The 21,263-nt window shown below is 45.2% G+C and overlaps 1 long non-coding RNA gene across 1 annotated transcript; it reads left to right on the forward strand.

Moving 5' to 3' along the window:
- The first annotated feature begins 1,366 nt into the window (after positions 1 to 1,366).
- On the forward strand, positions 1,367 to 20,586 carry LOC147916932 (uncharacterized). The gene is made up of 4 exons (XR_015552589.1): positions 1,367 to 1,528; positions 3,102 to 3,320; positions 19,935 to 20,195; positions 20,479 to 20,586. It is a non-coding gene; the product is annotated as an uncharacterized LOC147916932 (long non-coding RNA).
- Positions 20,587 to 21,263: the final 677 nt, after the last annotated feature.

A 21,263-nucleotide genomic window follows, 5' to 3' on the forward strand; every position in this document is an offset into this window, starting at 1 on the left:
CCTCCTGGTCCCTCAGTTTCCTTCCCTGTGAAATAGAGACAGTGGTAACAACTAACCAGTGGGGCTGTCGTGACTATTGAGTGAGTTAGTGCACATGAAGAGCTTAGAAGAGTGACAACTCATAGAGAGCTTTTACTGTCATCATTAATATTTTGCCTAAGGCACAGTGATGGTCTTAATCACAACGACCTGGTAATTTGTTCTGTTTTATTAGAGTTAACCAGATCTAGACGAGCAGCAAGTATAACCAAAAGCTAGGGTTTCCCCCACGCTGTTATTATTGTACTACATTTTATTATTGTTGGTGTTTACTCTGTGGGTTCCTGTCGGAATGATGCCCTCTGGGTCAAGTATTGGGGTGAAATTTGCACATTTGGGTCCAATTTGAACAGATCGGGTGGGAAGGAGGGGTGGGGTGCAGGCAAGAATCCGAGGGCAGAGCTGGCGGGGAGCAGAGGGGCAGGTGGGGCCCTTACTGACCAACTGTTGGGCCACTGACTGGGGAGAACCAGGGCTGGGAGCGATGTCCCGCTCCCAGTCTCGTTCCAGACTCAAATGCAGCCGTGGTTTCTGTCCTGGGCAGGGCAGTGAAGTGCAAGGCCGTGTCATCACCATCCTAATTGTTTCCTTGATGAAATCAGACCAGCTGGACTCGAGGTGCATTCAGCTTGGAAATCTTCTAGGATCTTGCACCTTCTAAAGAGCCGACTGAGTTGCCCTTTGCTGCTCCAGAGGTTTATCTGGAATTCGGCTGGATTTACGGCAGGCGAGCTCGTGCTCAGCAGTCGCACAGCGAGTGGCGCTGATCTTATTGGTCTGATTCATTTCCATGTTTTCGTTCTTCAGAGTTTCATGGATATGAATCCCTTCTATCACCTCATTATTGAAAATAAAGCATAGCCGTTAGAGTGGAAGTTCATTCATATTGTTGACCTTATAGGTGCATAAAGTCCAGAGGGGGTTCTCTAAAGAAAGAGCACCAGAATGCTCTCCTGGAGCAGCTGGATGCCCAGGGGAGCCTGGGGCAGGAGCACCCTCCGCTGCTGTGCTCCTCGCTTGTCTTTTCCCGTGAGGATGTGACCAGACCAAGCCTGAGCCCAGGGTTCCTCCTTGTGTGAAGGCAGGAGCTTTCAGGATCCTGTCTACGTCGCTGTGCCTTTACCAGCGGGCAGAGCAGACAGCTTCCTTCCCCCACCCAACAGTCGTCTACGCAGTCTCTGAGTCGAGCTGGATGCTTCTGAGAATGCCTGTCTGGGTGTAGCTCACACTGGCTCGCTTGCTCGGGAGAGCTTAGTGATTCTGCTCCCGGCATCTGCTTGGAGACAGCCAGGGAGATGGTCCCTCCCCCTGGATGTAGTCAGCATGGTAAATTCCATCTGAGAAATAAAGCTGAGCACTTTGCTGAGTCATAGAACCCTCGGCGCTGATTGTACCGGCTGGACTGAGTCTCGGACGAGCTGGGAAAGATGCACCCGGTCGGGCAAGAAGAAACATGGGTGAGAAGGGCACAAGCAGAGGGATCGAGGGTGTAAGTGTTTCCTTTGAATGCTGCAGAGGCATTGCTGTTTTGGGGCTGGGCTGAGGTCTTTCTGCACAGGTTTGTTCAATCTGAATCTGCTTCTATGTTTAGTGTGCCTACATATGTAGCCGGAAAGTTAGCAGTGTGGAGGAACATGTCCTCTCAAGCGTGCAAAGAATATCACAGAGCAGGATGTTTAATATGTCCTTTTCATCCTCTAGCTCCTGCATGCACTTGCGGGAGGGCTGGGCCTGCTTCCCTCCAGGCACCAGGTTTCCCCGTGCAAACACGGGTGTGTGATTGCATATTCAAGCTGGAGCTTGTTCACACAGCAGCCGAGATGGAGTTGCGGCTGTGACCTCACTCTGTGCTGGGTGTGGTGAGCACCCCGTGAACACAGCACCAAGCGCTTCTCTGCCCAGCCAGAGGCCCTCACCGGCTCCCTCGTGCCTGGTTGGGGAGATGGGTGGGACTCCTTCAGGCCTTGTTTTCCTTTTCAATAACAGGGCATGTTTGTGGCTCAGGCCCTCATCACCCACCTGCCCTTGGTTGGACTGTGTCTTCTCTTTAAATCAAGAATCACAGTTTGTCCATTGATATCACTTCTGACACAGGAACTGAAGTGTTTTTGGGTAACAACAGGTTATTAACTGATTTCCAACACTTTTCCCTGAAAGAAGTGGTTGTTATTACGTTGTGCCTCAGTTTCTCCAGTGGTTCAGAGAAAATCGGTGGTTGACTGGGGCTGGCAGGGTTGTGGTAGAAAGAATATCACAGGTAATTTGGCAATCAATAAATTACTGTGCTGCTCATTGAGATGTAAATGAGATTAGCCACGAGACTGTGAGTCAACTGCAGATATAAACACTTGCCGGTGGCTCTGATTCTGCCCCTGAGTGTGGAGAACCAGTAACAACACACTTAAGATTTTTTTCTTTCAAAACCAAGATCGGAGTTGTAGATTTGAGAGTCTTCTCGGTAGATCTAAGCCTTTGAACAGATAGGTAGGAAAATGCTACCTTAGTTCCTGAGGGGAGCAGTGCAGCAGAAGTGACCCAGGCCGTGCATGTCCTCGGTGATCTGGGCACTGCCAGCGGGAGGCCAGCCTCTGCCGGAGGTCCTCGGGGACTTCAGAAAGAGATCAATACAGATCCTGAAGACGACAGTATGTTCATTCTAAGGCCGAGGATGTGGTGGAGGGATATGTGGGCATGCGCATCTGTATCTAAGTTTTCTTTTCCTTGATTCTCTGATGATTTGAGGGCACACCTATTAAATACAAGCCCCGTGCCAGAGCAGAGACCATATCGGTTCCTGTTACTACACAGACAGCCCTTGGAAGACTCCCCACTTTAAGACCCTGTCCAACAATATCTACACACTGGGTGGTATTCACCTAGCTAGGGAGCTATAAGGAAGGAAGGAAGAGTTATTCTTCAGTCCCCCATATTTTGGAACTAGCTGCTCTAAGATAAGTGAGTTCTTGGAGGGTTCATCTTGACCATGGGCTTCTGTGAACTGGGAATTCCACTCAGGACAGACACCACATCTTGTTATTTTTCCTTGCCTCCTCCATTTCCAGATACACAAGCCAGATGTGGAGTGGGTGGTGAAGTTAATTTTCCATTCAGACCCCGAAACAGCCCTCCTTGGCACCGGGGTTGAAAAAGCCCAGGGCACAGCCCACAGAGACAATATATCTTTTTGAAAATGTCGTCCCCCCACCCAGTCTTCCTCCATGAACCCCATGGCGTGCGTCTCCTGTCTCAGAACCACAGCACTGTTGATTGAGCGTCCCAAGGTGAGTTTTGAGCAGCATGAGGTGTGCTTTGGAGCCCCAGGCCGGAGATGCTTCCATCCTGCATCCCGAGGGCCGGGTGCCGCTTGGGCCTGCCTCCCTGGCTGAGGGCACTTATTTACCAACCCCAGACCGTGCTGCGGGTGGGGCTGCGTTTGTTCTCTCTGGCGTCCTTCCTGAAGGCCCTCAGGTGCCTAGTTAGTGCTTGCCAGCACTTTATGACATCTCGGGACGTTATCTGCACACGTCTGTGGTCGTCACTTCCCAGGTGGGCACAGCTGACAGGGGTGTCGTAGGAAACCACATCAGTGACACAGAGGACTGGGGTCAAGGGGAGTCTGGCCTCCAGATGAAGCCAGATCCAAGCCTCGTGAAGGGAAGGAATTGCATGCCGAGTGATTCTGTCCCGCTCAGGATGAAGGACTTGACTCAAGAGGAAGGTCGTGAATGTTCAAGGTCCAGAGACCTTGTAGATTCAATTAACCTCTGTGCTTGGCATGCCAATGACTTAGAGGTTAGAGCATTTAGCTGGACTGATCAAATATTTAATACTAGGTGAGGAGGAATTCTACCCCAAGTGGCATTTTCTGTGCACTATGAGCTTATCAAAATTCTCTCCGAGCTGCTGCTTTTCCTAGAAATCTGCCCTGGTTGGTGGTTGGTTGACCCACTATGTGACTCTGAAGAGCCACCTGGTCCTCCTGCCTGCAGAGAGCTGTGTGAATGCCCGTCGGTGGTGGGCCGGCTCAGGGGAAGCAGCCCGGGTAGGTGAGGCTGATGGTCTGAAGGCCTCGGCTGTTTTTCCGCTGAAGGGGCGGTGTCTGTTATGCCCCCAAGAACGCCTTTTCCCAAGTGCACACTGTCCGATGTTTAATGTTAAGCTGAGATCCAGCGTTCTCTTGATGGGGGGGAGGGTCAGAACAGGAAAGATGTGGGAATCCATCCCCTCTACTCGTAGGTCCCCCCAGACTAACCTGCAGTGGGCTCATGAGTTTTTTTGGAAATGAGCTCTAATCAGAAAGTGTCAACATTTGGACTATTCTGATAGCTCAAAGGGATGTTTGAGAGGGTTTTCCCTGTTTGCATCTGATGTTCATCTCTGAGTGCAGGCCACAGGTTTGTTTGGTCGGCCTCTCGGTGTGGCCAGCTGGCACATCCATTTCAGAGTTTTTTATTAAAAAGCAAAATTGGCTTGTACCATGGCTCTGATCTCAGGGTGGGAAGAAGACGAAACCCAAGGCTAGAAGGACCTTCCAGCGGCGTTTGGCAAGGAGAAGTAGAGTGGTGGAGCCACTGGGTTGGAGAGCTCGGTAGCTCTGGCGGCTTCCCCAAGCCCATTGCTACGGTTGATCCATCCGGCAAGCATTCACTGTGCACTCTGTGTGTGGCATCCATGGGATCCGGCCTCACAGGGATGCAGAGGGGTGCAGTCCCTGCCTGTGTAGATTCTGACCCAGCTGGAGAGCTCTGCAGCCTGCCTAGAGCCCTGGAGAGTGACCTGGGGGCCGGCAAGTCGCCGATGGCACCCTGATGAGGTGCCGTGGTAGTATTCACCCACTGGTTCATCAGTGGGTCCCCAGAATCACCGTCTAAACCTGTAGTTATCCCTTTAGAAGTACTTCTTTTATTTAATTTATTTTATTTTATTTTATTTTTGTGAGGAAGATGAGCCCTGAGCTAACATCCATGCTAATCCTCCTCTTTTTGCTGAGGAAGACCAGATCTGAGCTAACATCTATTGCCAATCCTCCTCCTTTTTTTCCCCCAGAGCCCCAGTAGATAGTTGTATGTCATAGTTGCACATCCTTCTAGTTGCTGTATGCGGGACGCGGCCCCAGCATGGCCGGAGAAGCAGTGCATTGGTGTGCACCGGGGATCCGAACCCGGGCCGCCAGTAGTGGAGCGCTCGCACTTAACCGCTAAGCCACAGGGCCGGCCCCTAGAAGCACTTCTTAATTACTCTACTGCTTTTTAAATTCTTCACATCGTTAACTACCATGTATAGTCTTTGCTGCATGAGGCAGATCTGGCTTGCTCTTAGAAGGCCTTTTCTGGGCCTTCTAGGCCATTTCCAATGAATACTTCCGTTCATTCATTCATTTATTATTATTTTTCTGTGAGTCCAAAGCAGAGGGAAACCCAGCTTCTGAAACTGGCCTCACCACCTACCTTTTCACATTTTCCGGGATGTTTGCTTAATTTAAGAAGAGCTTAGTCTTCGCAGCTTTTAAAAGAGCTCCGACGCACCATGGGCACGTCCTCATCATGGTGGGTGCCGTGCCGCCAGCTTGGGGCAACTGCAGGGTTTGCTGGAGCAATCTCAGAGAGGGAAGCAGAGACAGCCTCTTCTCTACCTGACGGGCCGCGGCTCAGAAACACAGGCACCAGATTCACACCTCCATCGACACACGAGGAGCGTAGTTCCCTCCAGCCCGTGGACACCCAGGCAGCCAGCATCCGCCCACCCGACTACCAGCCCGCTCGGCTGCTCGGGGATATTTTCTGGGCACTGGTGGTCTTCAGAGTTCTAAAAAAGTCATCAGATGTGTTTTCTTAATGAAACAGGGTTTTTTAATTTCTTAAAACAAATACATTCTCATTATGGAAACTTGACAAAGTCTAGAAAAGGAAAAAAAGATAAAAATAATCACATTTTTCCAATACCCACGAGATAAATTATTGAAATTTTAGAATATCTTTCTTTTCCCTTTTTTGTTTCTGTTTTACATTATGATCATTCTAACACTTACAGTTTTGTGTCTTTTCCCCTTATACCAGATACTCATTTTCCTTTTTAGAATAAATTCTTATTAAGCAGTACTTTAAAGTTTGCATGATGTTTCATTGTGCAGAAACTTAATTCATAAGTATTTAGATTGTTTCCAGGTTGTCACTTGTAAATAATACTGCATCGAACATCTCTGAGTGTAAAGTTTTCTCTGTATTTAGAATGACCTCTTTGGGATAGAATCCTAGATATGAAATTCCTAGGTTAAAAGTTAGGAGCACTTTGAAGATTTGAATCTATATTATCATATTGCTTTCCAAAAAGAACCAGACCAGTTAACCACTCTCATCAGTGATACTCAAAACAAACAATGTAGTATATTATTTATGGCTTTGAATCTTCTTTTTCTAATGGTAAAGTATGTTGTTTGACATGTGTATATACCCGCAAAACCATCTCAACACTCAAGATAGTGAACGCAACCATCACCTCTACAGTTTGTTCATTCCTCTTTGCATTACTTCCTTCCTGCGCCTGCCCGACAACCTCACCACGTCCCCAGGCAACCACTGATCTGCTGTCACTAGAGATTAGTTTGTATTTTCTAGGATTGCATATAAATGGAATCATACAGTATATGTATATTTTTTAGATCTGGCTTTTTTCACTCAGCATAATTATTTTGAGATTTATGGTTGCATGTATCAATAGTTAATTATTATTATTATCATTTTTTGCTGAGCAGTATTCCATTGTATGGATATACTCTGTTTGTTTATCCATTCTCTGGTTGATGGATTTTTGGATTGCTTCCAATTTTTTGCTATTACAAATAAAGCTGCGGTGAACAGTCGTGTACAAGTGTTTCATTTCCCTTGGGCAAATACCTAGGCTGGATCATATGGTAGGTGTGTATTTAACTTTTTAAGAAACTAGCAAGTGTTTTCCAAAGTGGTTGAGCCATTTTACATCCCCACCAGCCATGTGTGAGAGTCCCAGGTCTCCCACATCCTTGCCAATGCTTGGTGTGGTCAGTCTTTCTCATTTTAGCCATCGTAGTAGGTGTGTAGTGGTGTCTTCTTGTGTTTTTAATCTGCATTTCCGTGATGATTAGTGATGCTACATCCTTTCATATGCTTCTTTGCTATCTGTACATTTGCTTTGGTGACAGGTATTTCAAATCTTTTGCTCTTTTTTTAATTGGGTTATTTGTATTTTTACTATTGAATTTCGAGAGTTTTAAAAAATATGTATTCTGGATACAAGTCCTTTATCAAATGTGTATTTTATAAATATATGCTCCCAATCTGGGGCTTGTCTTTTCATTTTCTTACCAATATCTTTCAAAGACAAGACATATCAAATTTTCATGAAGTTCAACTTGTCGATATTTTCTTGTATAGGTTTTGTTTTTTTTCCCTCTCTAAGAATTTTTTTCCTAATCCAACATCATGATTTTATCTATGTTTTCATTTAGAAGTTCTGTAGCTTTATATTTCACATTAATTCCACGATCCATTTCCATTTGGTTTCTAAATATGATGTGAGGTATGGGTTGAGCTGTGGGTTTTTTCGCTTTTCTGTTTGTTTTGGCATGTAGATGTATCATTGTTCCAGCACCGTTTGTTCAAAAGACTATCTTTTCTCCATTGAATTATCTTGATCTTTCGTCAAAAATCAACTGCCCAGATAGTCAGTGGGTCTATTTTTATTTTCTTCTCCACTGACTCGTGTGTCATTAGATCAATACTGCACTGTCTCGATTACTGTAGCTTTATTGTAAGCTGGAAGTCAGGTAGTGCTTTGCAACTCCAAATCTGTTATTTTCCAAAATTGCTTAATTTAGATCATTTGCTTTTTCCATATCTGTTTTAGAAACAGCTTGTCAGTTTCTACAAAGAAAGTCTATTGGGATTTTGATTGGGATTGTATTTAATCTATATTTCAATTTGGGAAAAATTAACATCATAATATTGAGTTTTGTCATCCATGAACATGGTATATCTCTGCATTTACTTAGGTCTTTAATTTTCTCTCATGAATGTTTTGTGGCTTTAAGTGTATAAATCTTGTAAATATTTTGTTAGACTTATTCCTATGTCTTTCATATTATTTTGGCATTATTGTAAATGGTATTATTTTGAAATAAAATCTTTTGTTGCTAGTATATAGAAATGTAATTGATAAATTTAATTGATTTTTCTCTTTTGACTTTTTATCCTGTTAACTTACTAAACTCACTTATGTGTTCTAGGTAGATTCTTTGGGATTTTCTGTGTAGACAATCGTGTCATATGTCAATAAGGATGATTTATTTCTTTGTTCCCATTTGGTATGCCTTTTAGTTCCTGTTCTTTTTCAACATTGAATAGAAGTGGTGAGAGTAGGTGTTCTGCACTGTCCCCTATCTTAGGGGAAAAGCAGTAAGTCTTTCACTACTAAGCTTGACGTTAGCTGTAGATTTTATTGAACAGCATGTAGTCTGTTACGATGAGTGTTTTATGTGCACTTGAAAATTCTGTCTATTCTGCTGTTCTTGGGTGATGTACTCTACAAATGTCAATTGGGTCAAGTTGGTTGATGGTATTGTTGAAATCTTCTATATCTTTAACTAATTTTTTGTGCACTTATTTCATCTCTCACTGAGAGATGAGTGTTGAAGTCTCCAATTATAATTGTTTTTTGTTTGTTTGTTTTGTGAGGAAGATCAGCCCTGAGCTAACATCCATACCAATCCTCCTCTTTTTGCTGAGGAAGACTGGCCCTGAGCTAACGTCTATTGCCAATCCTCCTCCTTTTTTTCCCTTTTTCTCCCCAAGGCCCCAGTAGATAGTTGTATGTCGTAGTTGCACATCCTTCTAGTTGCTGTATGTGGGATGCTGCCTCAGCACAGCCAGACAAGCGGTGCGTCGGTGCGCGCCCAGGATCCGAACCTGGGCTGCCAGTAGTAGAGCACGAGCACTTAACCGCTGAGCCACGGGGCCAGCCCCTCTGATTATAATTGTTAATATTCCTATTTCTACTTGCATTTTTATTGGTCTTTGTTTTATGTATTTTTGAAGCTCCATTGTTTGATGCATGCACGTTTAGGATTGCTACGTCTTCTTGATTCATTGACTCCTTTGTTATTGTGTCATGTCCCTCTTAATCCCTGGTAGTGCTCCTTGCTCTGAAATCTACGTGGTCTGACATTAATACAGTCACTTCAGCTTTCTTTTGACTAGAGTTTGCATGATATAACCTTTTCTATTATTTTAACTGATCTATGCCTTTATATTTAAACTGAGTTTCTTGTAGATTGCTTAAAGTTGGTGCTTGCCTTTAAAGAAAATCTTATCTCAAAATGTCTACCTTTTAGTTGTGTTATTTAGCCCATTTACATTTGCCATTTAGTGATATGGTTGGATTTACATCTAGCTTTCTGCTCTTTATTTTCTATTTGTGTTATCTCTTCTGCCTCTTTTCTTGCCTACTTCAGGATTGAGTATTTTTTATGACCCTATTTTACCTCTACTATTGGCTTATTCATTACACTTCTAGTTTAATTTTTGGTGCTTGCTTTAGAGGTTTCAGTATCATCTTTAGCTCACAGTCCTTCTTAATATTATGCCAATTCACATGTAATTAGTGACTTTCATTTTCTTTCCAATTTTTTTGCTATTTTCAGATTTTACTTTTATATATATTACACTCTGCAATGCAATTGTTACTGGTTTTGCTTTGAATAACCTGTTATCTTTTAAAGGGATTAAAAATAAGAAAGGAGTCTTTTACATATACACCCTCATTTTTTGAGCACGCTTCATTTCTTTGTGTAGAACAGTTTCCCATCTGATAACATCTCTTCTGCCTGAAGAACTTTCTTTAACATTTTTTGTAGCACAGATCTGCTGGCAATAAATCCTTTCAACTTTTGTTTGTCTGAAAAAGTCTTTTTCTCCTTCAATTTTTTTTTTTCAGTAACAGCTTTAATAATATATAACTCAACCACTTCAAGTGTGAATTCACAGGGTTTTAATATATTCACAGAGTTGTGCAACTATCATCACAAATTTAGAACATTCTATCACCCCAAAAATAAATGCTGTGCCTTTAGCAATTGCTTCCCACTCACTCTTGTCCCCAGCCCCTGGCAATCACTAATCTACTTTCTGTCTCTATGGACTTGCCTATTCTGGACATTTCATATAAATGGAATCATACAATATATGACCTTCTGCATCTGGTTTCTTTCACTAAGCATCATGTTTCCAAGGTTCATCCATATTATAGCAGGTGTCAGTACTTTATTCCTTTTTATTACTGAATGATATTCCATTGTATGGCTAGACCATGTTTTATTTATCCATTTATCAGTTGATGGACATTTGGGTTGTTTCCACTTTTTGGCTATTATGAATAATGCTGTTATGAACTTTGTGTGGACATATGTTTTTCAGTTCTCTCGGGTTTATACCTAGGAGTGGAATTGCTGGGTCATATGGTGACCTCTCGAGTACTCCACCCTCCCCCATTGCAACTGAGCTCTGCTTTGTGCAATGCAGGGTCCTGGGCCGCAGGGGCCTCCCTCTTGCTCCCCAGGGCAGGTGTTTTGGGCCTCGACTCTGACCCTAGAGGCAGGGACCATGACCTCCTTCTGGGGCAGGAAGGAAGGAGGGACTACTTTCTTCCCTCTCCCAGTGACCCTGTGGACCAGAGGGCTTGCGGCCCTTCTTTCAGTGGCTTAAGGCTTTTGCTTTGTTTGCAAGAAGGGGCTGGGAGGTGGAGAGTGTCTTGTACCTGTCCCAGTGGTGGTGATGCCTCTTGCACATCTGCACCACGAGGGGAGCCCCTCTCGTGTCTGGGCTCCAGCGATTGCAAACTGAGACACTAGCCCTCAGTGAGCCCTTAGGAATGCATTAAATTGGGGCTGCTGTCTTCTTACCCACTTCTTCCTCTGTGCTCTGCCAGAGACGAGCCCGCTCATGTGCCCCCCTCCCTTTCCGGGGGCTTGTCACCCTTTAGAATTTGGCCCCCTGCGCTGCCTTGGGACCTCAGCTCTTCAATGGGCTCCAGGAAAGGGATGTTGTAGATTATGTGGCTCTTTCTCATTCTCAGGATGAGAGGGATGTTCTCTTGAGATTATCTATAACTTAAGCAGACGAGGTTTTCTCGTGATTTTAAAATCATCTTTTTTTCCTTTTCTGTAAATTATTTCTTTTGATAGTTACCCATTTATCTGTGAGATCTTAGTGTTTTTATTATTGAGTTTCACAATCTCCTAATATAGTAAAGATATTAATTTTTTTATTCCGTTTTCTGCAAATATTGTTTCAACTTGTTTTTAGCTTCTTAATTGCATCACATCTATAATAAAGATATACAATTTACTGTGGTGGATCTATGGATCCCTCCTTTTGTGGACTCCCTTTATCTTCTTTAAGCCTAGAAAGACCTCTCTCTCCAGAGATTTGAGAAATGCTCGTTTCTACTTTTCCCCAGTGGTTTTAATGCCATGATCTCTCATCCTTAATTCTCCTTAATCCATTTAGGATTTTATGTTAGAAAGGCAGAATTCCATAGATTTACTTTTCTTTCACAGTTATCCAACTAATCACCCCATATTTATGAATGATATTCTTCCCTTTACCACTGAATATAATGTATTATATTCTTATATGTAACATAGGGCCCATTCCTGAACCATGGAATCTTTTTGAGTCATCTAGCTGTGCGTGAGATTGGTTTTTTTTCTGTTTAGTAAAATTACATGATTTAGACTAGAGAAACTATTTTTCTGTTAGAAAAATATTTGCCGTATTTCTCCCAGGCCCGTTTCAAACTGCCGTCTCTGGGCACCTCGGTCAGAGCCTCTGATTCTGAGTAGGAGTGGGGGGACTCGGTTCCTGTTGCTGCCAGAACTGGATGGCCTGCCACGGGGCCTGAGAGACTGACAGTTAACCACGGGCCACCAGGTTACCATGTCACCTGAGCTGCCCATCTCGAAGTGAGTGTTGTCTGACCCTCCAGGCCATAGTCAGGCGTGCCCGGCAGCACCATCATTGAACAGATGAGGAGCGAGTCCCAGACGGGCTCAGCAGCCCCAAACACAGGTAAGCCGCAGGAGGAAGTGGCCCAGTTCCCATGGTTCCCCTCCTGCTCCCCTACCTCCTCTCCCCGCTCACAGTGAGGCCTTGTAGGGACTTCCCTGTGCCCGGTTGACAGGAAGAGAAGCCTTGGGCCTCATTTATGGTGGTTCTGTGCGATATGCAGGCGCTGCCTGAAAGAGGACGGCTGAGGGCTTCAGCCCCATGTCTAAGCTAACATCTGTGTTAGCCTCCTATTGCTGCCAGAGCAAACGCCATGAATCTAGCAGCTTAAAACAACACAGATTCGTTATCTTACAGCTCTTCGGTCAGAAGGCCGGGACGGGGCTGCAATCACTCTTGGCAGCTGTGTCCCTTTTTGGAGGCTGAAGATCCATATCCTTGCTCGCTTGGGTTGTTAGCAGAATTGGGTTCCTTGTCATCGTCATTTTCTTGTGTCGTGTGACCTAAAGGCCATTCCGAGCTCCGAGAGGTGATGTTGATCCTTGGCGCAGGGCCGACTTCTTCCATCTTCAAGGCCAGCAGTGGTGGATCAAGTCTTTCTCAGGTCATGTCTCTCGGACCACAGCTGGGAAGGGGTCTCTGCTTTTAGGACTCCTGTGATTAGATTGGGCCACAGGGACAATCCAAGATAATCTCTCCATCCCAGAGACCTTAACCTGAATCACATCTGCAAAGTCCCTTTTGCCGTGTAAGGTGACGTATTCACAGGCTGCAGGATTAGGACGGGGACAATATTGGGGAATTGTTATTTGCCCACCACAGTGAGTGTTCTCAACTTAACCACTGGCCCTCTTTCCTAAATTAATACAGTTTGTTCTGCTGGGATAAATAGTCGTGTTTCTAAGAAGTCTTACATTTAAAAAACATACTCTAAAATAAATTGTTTCCATGGATAAAATGGCAGGGAGCTGAAAGTTTCAGACTTACTATAATAATGTTAATTTTCTACAAAAATCTCACAAATAAAAGCACTTTGTAAGAGTATTTTTAATTGATAGACACACGATATATACTGGTTAATCAAGAGAGACGAAATCATACTTAAACTTTCTGGAGTGAATTCTGAAAAGGTAAGCCATATCAAGAGCAGGAAGTTCCAGGACCTTCCAAGTAAGTTTCAGGTCACTTTACAACTGTCAGAATCAAACAGACAAGCGGCCCTTCCTGAGTGCTGGCTACAGGAGTGAGCAGCCGTCTCTCTGGGCTGAGCGCTGAGCACCCTGCTGTCCATATCGGGAATGCTGGTCCTCAGAAAGCAGCTCCCAGAGCCGCAGACGCCCGCACGGCACCATGTCAGTCCATCACCAACCAAGCAAACACATTGCACTTTGTATTTTCAGAGCTCCCACTGTAGGAGAAAGTGTATCATTAATTGGGTGTTTTTAGATGCTAACCTGAGCAACTTTTCTTTTTTCCTAAAGAGTTATTTCAGGAGTAAAACTCTCTGGATTTGGGGCGGAGCTGTCTGCCCGCACTGACACTGCCAGGCCTCTCTGGGCTGCAGTCCACCACCTCGTCCCTCGCTGACGTCCTGGAGCATTTTTCATTTCTAAACTCCAATCAGACACCACCCCCCCAAGCGTTATAAACTGACATGGTTCTTGAACGGACACATGCATCTTTTCTTGCTCCCTCTGACAGAGAACACCCAGTACCAACCATTAAAGCATTTCCCTCTAAATTATATTGCAAAACTCTACTTCTGAGAGGTTTTCCATGAACAAAGGGTCTCCTAAACGTGTCTTCTGGCTGTGATAGAGTAACTGGAACTGGACTCGTTCTGCGTGGTGAGGTCAGCGCAGGCAGAGCTGCAGAGCAGGAGACAGAGCTCCAGAGGGCAGGGCTTCAGGGACCCCGAGATCAGGGCCATGCAGAGTGGGAGCCGGGGAGTCTGAGTGAGGATTTGCCAGGGTCCTGGCTGAGGGTGAGGCTGTGCAGACTCACTCTGTGGAGACTCCGCGGGGCCTGGCCGGAATTGCCAGCTGCAGGACGAGGTCGCTCCTCCCAGCTGCAGGAGGCACGGCAGCCCTGGCCCCACAGGTGGAGAGGCCTCGAGGTACCCATCTCACTGTGACTGTCACGCCGAGCCCGAGTCATGTGTTCATGGCCATCCGGACAGCCTCCTGTGTGAAGGACTTCTTCAAGGTTTTCCCCCATGTTCCTTTGGAGTCTCTGTCTTTTTCCTAGTGGTTTGTCAGATTTCTCAGTGTGTTTTAGAGTCTTCTCTGACCCGCTGGTTTGCCTGTTCACTCTCCTTTGTCCTTTGATGAGTGGAACTTCCTCATATAGCCCACTCTGTGAGATTTTCCCTTTACAGGTAGTGCTGTCTGTGTCCCGTTTAAGAAATTTTTGCCATTTCCAACACCGTGAAGATCTTGTCTTCTTTTAAAAGACTGTTGTTTTCCTTGCACATTCATATCTATAACCCACTGGAAAGTGATTTTGTCTCTATAGTGGGAGGCAAGAGGCAAGGTCTGTTTCCCCTGTGGACATCCAGTTACCTCAGCACCATTGGGTAAAGGACTGTCTTCCCCCCAGTGCATTGCGGTGTCCCTTCATCACAACTCCAGGCACAATGACCCACGTGTTGGTCTGTTTCTGAGCTGTGTTCTAGCTTGTTCCTTTGATGACTGTCTGTCCTTGTCCCAAACCCCTGTCTTTATTAGAAACCCTTAAAAGGTCCTGATACCTAGAAGGTTGAGTCCTCCAACTCTGTCTTCCTCTTCAAGTTCGCCTTAGTTATACTTGGCCCTGTGCTTCCATACACAGGTTAGGACTAGCTGTCAGGATCAGCAAGGCCTTCTGTTTGCATTCGTGGTTCTGGTGAGCTGACTACCACCTTGCGAGGCATCTCAGTGGACAACGTGCAGTGAAGGGACTAACGCGCAGGAAGAGTCACACCTCTCCTAGGCAGACACCCAGCAGGCTTCATCAGTGCTAAATGACACGCTTGGTCTTTGTTTTTCAGTGATAAAACATAGAATTCCTTTTGAAATAGATAGCTCCTCATCCAGACCTTAGCTGAACTTCCAAGAGACATAGGAAAGAATAGCTGCAATTCGGGATGCATGTCTTCAGAAAGGAGGACAAAGAAGGCTACTTTTATCCCTCTGTCTGTCTGTCTACCTTATCTATCTATCCATCTGTCTATCTATCCATCTATCTATCCATCCATCTCTCTATCTATCCATCTCTCTATCCATCTCTCTATCCATCTGTCTATCCATCTGTCTATCCATCTATCTATCTATCTTTCTGTCTTTCTATCTATCAATCATCCATCCATCCATCCATCCATCCATCCATCCATCCATCCATCCATCTATCTATACATCTGTCTCTCCCTCCATCCATCCAGCCATCAATCTATCTGCCCATCCATCTATCTATCTAATTACTTACTTAGATTGGCTATTTCTATTCATCTCTACCAGGAGTGTGAGGAGACGTGACCCTGAATCTCACTGGTTCCCATGGCTATTTCTCTGAATTAGGGTTTGTCCTGTTCTGGGTCATCATGGCCTTGGCCTCAAGCCTGGACTGCGGGCTCAGAGGCTGGGTCCCATCTTCAGACAAGGCTTCCCGAGGGGTCCTGAGCTGAGTGGCAATCCCAGACCACAGCATCACCCTCAGCTGGGCTTGGGAATTGACACACATGCAGAGGCACACCCCAGATGTCATGCTTTGGACCCTGTGTCTCAGTTCAGTGGCGAACAGGTTTTAGAGCCAGAGAAGCTGTAAATGAGTACAAAGATAGGAAGAAAATGTTAAGGAATTTCATTTAAACTCTTGTTATATTTGAGGCAATAAGCTGGTGCAGTGAGAATCAGATGCCAGGGATGCTGATGAGAGGTGACGTCTCCTGTCCGGGTTACTGGGGGTAAGCCAGGCTTGGGGGTAATACGCCTAGGTTCTGACGGAAGGTGCAGCAAGTAGTTCCTAGGTGTCTTCTGTTTTACTGGCTGACCCTCCAGGTCCTCTAGACATGGACGTTACTTGCACACGAGCCCCCCTCCCTCCCGGAGGCCAGTGCTGTGGTTGTGTGGACTCCTGGTACCAGGAGGGATTCTGCGGGGAGTTTGCCCAGGAGCCCTCTCTGCTTCCTTGCAGCCCCAGCTCCTTTTGCAGGGACCTGGCCTTCCTGTAGGTAGCCTGTCCTGGCCTTTTGGAAACTCTTAGCGCCCTTTGTGGTACTGTCCAGCATCGGCCCCCAGGATGGCGTGAGAACACAGCTGCCAGGGGTGCTTCTCCACCCGTCTCTGCCACCCACCCACCCACCTGGAGGCAGAGCTCACCCGTGCCTAGAAGGGACCAGGGCAGACAGTGGGTTTTCTTTTCCTGCCCTGAACTCCTGTATTCTGGGCCTTTTTATATAAAACCCTGCAGTGTATGGAACTCATCGTGAAGGCCAGTTACTTAGGCTTTGCAAAGGCGGAGACAGTGGTCTCAAATGGTAAGACCTGCACCCACTGTGGGCACTCGGTGAGCGGGCATGCATCGTCAGGCGCTGTAGGGAAGCTTTCCTACAAGGCAACCGCTGAGACCACCCCGTCCCAGCACAGTGCTCCTTGTCACCTCCCCTCACTCCCTCCCCTCTTCAAAAGCGAGGCATATCTCCTGCTCACCCATCCAGATCCTGCTGCAGTGCCTCACCTCCAAGTAGACACCTCTGGGGCACCAAACACAGGGAGAAGGTGAACCAAAGCACTAACCACCAACCCGCCAGCCTGCTTGTTCAGAGATATGTTTCTAATACAATTTTCCTTTATATTTAATAATTTATCAGAATTTGTAGTATATTTGTGCTATTTGAACCAGTTGTATAGCCATGATAATTGCAATGATAACTCAGTCTAGAAGACATTTTTATAACCTCAGTGCTGAAGATCACAGTAAAAAAACTTAAATTTCCACTTATATACATTTTGTTGTGTTGTAAAGATGTGATAGGGTGATCGATTAAAGGCCTTCAAGCAAAAAAAGAAAAGTATTCCGTTGGGGGCATTATATTACCTTATTCTGTGGGTTTGTTGGAATTTCAAGAAGAAAGAATAATGTAAAAATTCTACTAACAAAGAGGTTGTTGACATGTTTTCTAAATAGATGACCGTGGGTTTCAAATCACTGTTTTATTTTAGATAATTTTTATTGCTGTTTCAAGCTCACTAAACTTTTCTTTTGCCATGTGTAATTCTGCTGTCAATACCATCCAGTGTATTTCTTATCTCCGACATTCATTTTAATTGCCATATGATTGATTTGGATTGTTTAAAACTTCTCCATGTCTCCTCTTAACATGCTGCTGTTTCTTCTACCTCCCTGGACACATGGGTTTGTTGAGACTGGCCATTGTAACATCCTCGTCTGCTGGTTCCATCATCTGCGTCATGTCTGCCTTGTCTCTGTTCATTGCCTTTGTCCTCCTCCTTCTGAGTCCTATTTCCCTACTTCTTTGCATGTGTGGTACTTTTGATTGGATGCCAGACATTGTGAATTTTATATTTTGGAGGCTGAATTTTTTTGTGTTCCTTTAAATACTTTGGAGCTTTGTTCTGGGGCACGGTTGAGTCGTTGGGAAAGAGTTTGGTCCTTTTGAGGCTTGCCTTTAGGCCTTCTTAGACAGAAACAGAGCAGCTTTTGGTCCAGGCTAATTCGGCCCACTCCTGAGGCAGTGCCCTTCCCAGAACCCTCCCTGAGGCCTGAGCGTTACGCGCGCGGGCTTTCAGCAGTGAGGAGGCTCCACCAGCCACCTTGTGCCATCTGTTGTGGGGAGAACAGGCTTGGAGCAAGCTCTCTCGGGGGACCCTCTGGACCCCGGTTTCCTCATCTGAAGAACTGGGGGTTTGGCTGGTGATCCTGAGATTCTTTCCTGAGCTGGAAATCTGGCTGTTACACGTCTCCATCTTAAATGGCGATTGGTCAGGTGACTGGTTCAGCAGGAGCAAAGCTGTGTGTAAGCCTGGGGTGCTTTTGTTCAGTATTTTAGTTCTGTTATTTTCAAAACACTTGCACTACCACCTGGAAAACATTTGCAATGCTCAGTGCTTCACTTTATAAAGTCAGAGTTGCTGCCAATTCTTGTATTTCAAAAGGGACTTGTAGTATTAATGTGACCTAAGAGTTCCTCCCTGGACTAAGTCAAGCAAGCCCAAAACCACACGGAGAGTGGCTTATACAGAACGTGTCTCCCTGAGACAGCCATTCACTCAAGTACTAGAGGTGATGACCCTTTCCTCAAACAGGTGGGTGGTTACTACGATCATCTGATATAACATCTATTTTGTATCTTGAGAAGTGAGCTGGCAAATTGTAAATCACATTGTGATTTAAATTATAACTGAAATAATGGTAAATAAAAGTCTAAGATTTTTTCTTTGATCAAAAAGTTGTGGCAGGACTTCTGCCTCCAGGAAGGCAGAGTAGACATACTTTTCCCTGTCTCTCCAATTAGCACAATGAAAACTCTGGACACTGGATCTAAAACAAACATAAGACTGAAAGGTGGGGTGAAGAAGGCAGGCTGACTAGCGACCTCAAGACCCAGGAAGACACAGTGGTGAGTTTCCTCGGTTTTCTTCGGCCTCATACACCCCAGAGCTGGAGTTGAAGAAGCCAGCAACTCAGAAACACCAATGAACACAGAGAGAAACAGCCCTAAGAAAAGCCTGCTCTCTCTAGCTAAAGGACCAGAAGAGGAGCCTAGCAACAGACATTTTACTGAAGAGGATGCACAGATGGCAGATGAGAACATGAGAAGATGTTATCATTAGTGATCAGGGAAATGCAAATTAAAACCACAAGGAGATATCACCTATCAAAAGGGCTAAAATAAAAAATAGCAACGCCAAATGCTGACAAGGACACACAGAATCTGGAGCCCTCATACACTGGTGGTGGGAATGCAAAATGGTGCAGCCCCTCTGGAAAGCAGTTTGCCAGTTTCCTAACTAAACATTCAGCTACCATATGACCCAGAAATTGCACTTCTAGGCATTTATATTAGAGAAGTGAAAATTTATGCTCACACAAAAACCTGTATATAAATGTTTATAGCAGCATTATTCATAATAGCCAAAAACTGGAAACAACCTAGATGTCCTTCAGTGGGTGAGTGGTTAAACAAGCTGTGGTATGTCCATACCATGGAATACTACACAGCAATAAACATGAATGGACCATTGATACAGACAACAAGTGAATCTCTAGAATTATGCTGAATGAAAAAAGCCAATTCCCAAAGGTCATATACTATATGATTCCATTTCTGTAACACTCTTGAACTGACAAAGTTAGAGAGACGGTGAGCAGATTCATGGTTGCCAGGGCTAAGGAAGGGATGAAGGTGGGTGGGGGGCAGTGGTGCTGGTTTAAAAGGCCACGTGAGGGATCCCTGTGGAGATGGAGGTGTTCTGTACCTTAACAGATTTGGTGTCAGTGTCCTGGCTGTGATTCTGCCCTGGAGTTTCTCAAGATGCCATCATAGGGGGAATCTGTGTAAAGGGCGCCTGGGATCTCTGTGTATTATTTCATACAGCTGCATAGGAATCTACAATGATCTCAAACTAGCAGTTTATTTAAAAATAAGTCACGGCACCTCAATGGAAGTTTAGAGTTTTAGCTCATTCATAGGTGAGTCAGGACTTCAGCCTTGAGTCACCTCTCCTTTCAATAAAAAGGGAAATGCGTTGGGTTTGGCTTAGTAGACCAGGAATGATGACTCACTGTCAGATTTATAGATAAAAACGTGTGTGTGTTGAAATCGAGGACGGATTTTGTGAATGACACCCAATCACTCTTCAGAAGGACACACACCCAACTCTTTGAGAACCACGTGCGTCGTCGTGATGAATGAGCATCTTCTCCATCTTGGAGCATCTTCATTATCCGTCGTTGTGAGTGAGAGCTGGGAAGTCCCACAGGCCCTTGTAGAAGTCACCACCACTGGCTGGGGTGGGTCTGTCATTTTAGCAGGTGCAGTGGCTGCCCGGCGCCCCATCTGTCTCTTCCTCTCCTGTGGCCTCTGTCTTCACAGTGACCTCCTGCCACACCAGAGGCGTTGGGGTGAGTAAGGGGCTGCTCCTCTCCCAGATTTCCTACACTTGCCTGATGACCAGGAGCAGGGTGTCTGCCCACCGCATGGATTCCTGGGCCTTTCTTCCTCTGGGAGACTCTGGTCCATATTTAATAGGCTTCCTTAGGGAGAATTCTCATGTTCTTTTGGGTCTGAGGGTCATTCAAAAAAATATCTCTGAAAGGTTGTCTGCCTAGCAGCAGGACAGAGGGGCTGGGGAGAGGGAGAAAAGGGGACCACTCTGGTTCCCATTGTGTCCTACCTTCCCTACAGGCACACTGGCCCTGGCTTGGTTCTTAGAGTTCTCTGCAGCAGTTCCAAACAGAATCTAGAAGAAGCTTGTAAGTTTATCAGAAAGCATCCTTTCCTTCCCTCTTTCCTCCTTCCCACTGAACTTCATGACCTTATTTTCTGCAAACTTCATTTCCGATAGAGGTTTGTACGAGATCAACACACATTTGACTTCTTTGAAAACATTGCAGTTAGAAATGAAGATTTTAACCCAAACCCTTAATAATTCTAAATCTCTCTTTTAGGAGACACATTTAGAAACATCGTTCGTGTTTCTAAGCGTTGCTGTCAATTTATCGTGAGATGAGCCCTTCCTTCACACGTTTCATGTCTTGTTGACTGTTACAATTGAAGGACAACATCTTGACAGAAGCCCACCAATCTCTTAATGATTTTAAGAGGGTATACAAATAGAATATGTGTCGTTCCTGGCAAAGAATGCTTCTTAAGTCAGTAAAAGGTTACCTCCTGTGAATTTGCTGAAAGACAGCATTTCAAAATTGAGATGTTCTTTTTTTTTTAATTTTTAAAATTTATTTATTTATTTATTTATTTATTTATTGGTGAGGAAGATTACCCCTGAGCCAACATCTGTTGCCAATCCTCCTCTTTTTGCTGAGGACGACTGGCCCTGGGCTAACATCCGTGCTCATCTTCCTCTACTTTATATGTGGGACGCCTGCCACAGCATGGCTTGATAAATGGTACGTAGGTCTGCTCCCAGGATCTGAACCCGCGAACCCCGGGCCGCAGAAGCAGAGCGTGTG

Source organism: Ceratotherium simum, chromosome 6 (assembly GCF_057802395.1).
Source record: "Ceratotherium simum simum isolate JZ-2026a chromosome 6, ASM5780239v1, whole genome shotgun sequence".
Taxonomy (NCBI): Eukaryota; Metazoa; Chordata; class Mammalia; order Perissodactyla; family Rhinocerotidae; genus Ceratotherium; species Ceratotherium simum.